Here is a 4,249-nt window from a genome sequence, read left to right as displayed (position 1 = left end):
AATACACTTTTGTGTTCAGACAAATTGACAGGGAGGAGCGTCATCATTTTGCAGCATAAATATTTCATTCCACATTAGGATGCAGATTTGAGTTGTCACACCCAGAATACAAATGGGCTGTCTCTCCTGTGGAAAAGAATGGAGGCCCAGTCTGTGAATATGATTTGTGAGCTCTAGACAAATATGCTTCAGTTTGATTAGGTCTTATTGAGAATCACTGCCACTGTACAAAAACAAAATAATAAATAATAAAGTCTGAATTATAGTCAAATTCCAGGATTTCACCTATTGGCAGGTTCCAGGAGACACTATTACCCCAATGTTCAAAAGTCACTTTTCAGATGCTATTCTTTTCACTTCTGTTAACACTATGGAACAGAACTCATAAGAGAAGTTTCAGGCATATTCAGTGAACTCTCAAAGTGTTTACTGTCATATGTACAGTAAGGAAACGTGTTTCCCGGTACAATACATTGCATTAACACTGTGGGGACTTACATGCAAATGTGGATTATTGGTGGATTATTTTGTAACATGAACATTATGAAATAAAGGAAAGATAAAACAGTTGCTGTACAATCCTGTCAGTATTACAAACCACTGTGCTGTGTTTTGGCATCAAATAAGCTTCAAACACATCTGTTCCTCCAACTGGGCTTTCCAGATCTTATTTCATTGTCTCACCAGTACATGAAACAAGACACCCCCACCTACACAGCCCCTTGTGTTGTCTGGTGTCAAAGATTAGGGTAGGAAAACCAAAGTATTGAGCTGACAGAAGATATTTTGCTTTGTAGAGCTGACAGGAGCTGCAGACCTGAGCAACCACTTTCACACTACACATACAACAGTCCTTTCATCCACTTATATTAAAAACTATCATATTATTATTATTTTATAGTAAAAAGTGTCAGTACTTAAAGAATAAAATTCAGCCACTGGGAAACATTTCCTTTTCTTAAACACACATTTAGGATACAGGACAGTGGCCACTTTCTGAGTGACTGTACATCATAAATCTTAAATCTTAAATAATTGAAATGCGCTCTCTGTACAATGTGTCAAATGTTGCTTCCAAAAATGATTGTGTTGGGGCAGGAGGGAGCTGGATAATTCTCCCAATCATGTGTGAGGCAGGGGGTCTGCCAGTACTCTGTGTTTATGTACTTCTATCACTGACATGGTCTAATGGAACTTGCAGTAATAACAGTGGAGTGGTGGCATCACTGCAGGAATCATTGAAAACGTTCCATTTGGCTGCAACATTGTGCCTTATCTGAATATTACTGGAGCGTGAATGGCTTGTGAGCGCCATCGTTGCAGTGCACGACACCAGATCGATTCTTCTCCTACGTCTGAACCAACAAGAAAACCAATCACTTCTGCCACCAAGGGAACTGAATACATAAAATCATTTTAAAAACTATTGTTTCGTTAGGTTTGGGTGTAGTCATAGCTCCATTCTGCATAATCCTAATCTCTGCCAAATGTGTCCCTCTCACATTCTGTGAAACCACAAATACAGAAGTTCCCAACACACTCCCACTTTTTATAATGGTGCACTGCAGCCTTATCAGTGCATGAGTCTGGGCTTGTTTTAGGTTCTGAATATCTGCCTGGGTTTTCACTGAGCCTCTACTTCTATAGAAACTGGGGATATTCCAGATGGCTTGAGGTGCTGATTAGTCCTGCTTTGTTTTGAATGAGAGTGTATGGAACACAGGTGTGTGTGCTCTGGGAAGGGACTGGGGGCAGGTGTAGCTGAGAGGACAACACTCACCGATTTGCAAAGACATGACCAATACCCTTTGATTGGTTAGTGTGTTAGTTAACCTTGTCACACAACAGAGCAGCCATAGAGCACCCAGGTCAAGTATCACACTGCTGGAATTTTCATCTTTCCAAAGGTCTGGTGGCGAACAGGGCGAGGAGTCAGACTTCTCTGTGCTTGTCTGTGTGGGTGTGTTGTGCTTATCACTGCATACTGTGTCAAGAACTGCACTGCACTGTCTACTAGCATGGAAATAAAACATTTATGTGTGGCTGCACTCTTCAGTTCAGCTGTAAACTGAGACCCAAATTTCCAACTCGTATGTTAAAGTAAAGGTTATTCACGGTGTATTTCCTGAATCCTTGTTTTCAGATACTCAGACATACTGATGGACTCTGTCACTGCTAACCTTAGAGCACAGGGTTTGGGTACCTTAACACAAAAAGTAAATACGCTGTCTAAGGGGACTAAAAGAGGTCACTGACAGCCAATTTAGATCCTTCAGCCTTTCTAGTCGAGTTAATCCAGACACAAATCAAGCTGCAGAAAAAGTGAGCAAGGTGTGACGGGGTCCACACTGCACAGGTTTGTCACTTTGTAAAGGCCAGGAGGTCAAATTCTGCAGGCAGCACGAAAAAACTACACCAAGAATAAGTCATTCTTGTTGATTACTATGTCCAAAATGTACTTGACAGAAATGACAGAAAATATGCATTTCAACAAAGCATTGGCCCTAAATTTGCTTAAAGGGGAAAAGCTGAAGACATAATGACTGCTCCTAGGCAGCTAAAGTGAAATAATCTTATACTGCATCATATGTGTAGGTGCTGATTGGCTGATTTTGTAAGCTGTTTCATTGTGCTCCTAGTCTTTATGCTAAGCTAAGATAACCAGCTGCTGACAGTACACTAGCTTCAAATGTATCCTACAGACCTGAGAGTGCACTGTATAGCATTGTCATCTAGCTGTCAAAGGTAAAAAATAAACAGATTGTATTGCATGAATGGCCAGTCCATGGGGAAGCTTGCCTCTATAAAAAACTCACTGGCAATATCCCTGCTATGCTGATCAAATCTTCACTGCATTCATCATTTTGCCAGGTTAGACAGACTTCAACACTCGTTTGTGTTAAAGAGAAATAATGGTAAGTGATCCTGCAGATGCATAGGTAGCTATTAATTCCTTAATTGAATCAACATGCACCATTTCTGTGAAATGTGTGGGAGGTGTGGCTGTGAAGCCATAAAAACAGCAATTTAGCTGCACGATTTTTTTCATAAGTAGCCTGACAGAACAGAAGCAGAGAGAGTAAATAGTGCCAGATTCTTCGTAAACACACAGTGTAATCTCACCTGAAGGCATTTAAAGCTTCCTTATAAAGTAACACAACAATACCATGTGAGGAGATGTTACCGTGGGCTGATTACACTGTGAACATTTAACAGAATTACAATAACTCTTGTGGTACTCTTCACAGCATCACAATATGCACAGTTTGATAATGATCTTTAGCAACAGTCATCTTCTGTATTTTCTAGATATTTGAATTAAACTGAAGACCAATATTGCTTTTAAGGGAAAGTGTATCATTAGTAGATACTGTAAGGGCCAACTGAGCTATTTCACAATGACATCAGGTTGTAAACAGCGTGTTGCATTGGTAGGAGCGCTGACAGCGGTATGACAGAGAAAGTGCGATGTGTGTGAAGAGGGCTTCCCTGTCACAAATATTATAATGGACAGTGATATATATAACGCCTCATTCAATGGCTCAAATGCAGGGCTTTTAGTACTTCTAGTTGCCTTCCAGATGCAGTAAGTGAATGCTTCTAGTGAATACAGTGTAAAGGAGTGCATTTGACCCTTGGTTACTGTTGCTATGCTTGTAGTTTAAGGATAACTGTGGCATATTTACCACTCATTTGAAATAATTGGTTGGTATCCATCTAGCTGTTTTTATGCACCTCAGTGAGGTTACCTAAAACGTTTTTGTGCTTGGTTGAGGTGGAAAAGTTGTTCATTGATAAAAGGAAAAAGTGGCAAAATGAAATGTGAAGCATGCAGCCCATCAGATCTGTGGGATGAGGAGATTGTAACCTGAACATGAAACAAACATAGTTAATTATGCGATCTGGTTGCACCCTGTTTTTCTGTAATGACCTTATGGCACCCATCTGGAAAATTTTCCCCACCAATTGTTTACCCCAATGAACCAAATTTTTGCATACACATAGTGGATGGAAATGCTCATTATTTAGATTTTCTTTTTCTCTTTGCTTGAAGTTTGGTTAAAATTTATACTTATGCTTCACACTGAAACAAACTAAAGCAGGCTTCTCCTTTAGTGCCAGTCCTGGCTGTGGATTTTGTTAGTGGATTTGATAGGCTGTAGCTAGCTAGTATATGCTAATGCTAAAACTCTGTAAGTCTTCTGAGAAACTCTTTGTCTTTGTCTCTGTCTTTTTAATGTTTCCAGCT

The sequence above is a fragment of the Monopterus albus genome, unplaced genomic scaffold (assembly GCF_001952655.1).
Source record: "Monopterus albus unplaced genomic scaffold, M_albus_1.0 scaffold194.1, whole genome shotgun sequence".
Lineage (NCBI taxonomy): Eukaryota > Metazoa > Chordata > Actinopteri > Synbranchiformes > Synbranchidae > Monopterus > Monopterus albus.
This window is presented reverse-complemented; position numbering follows the sequence as displayed.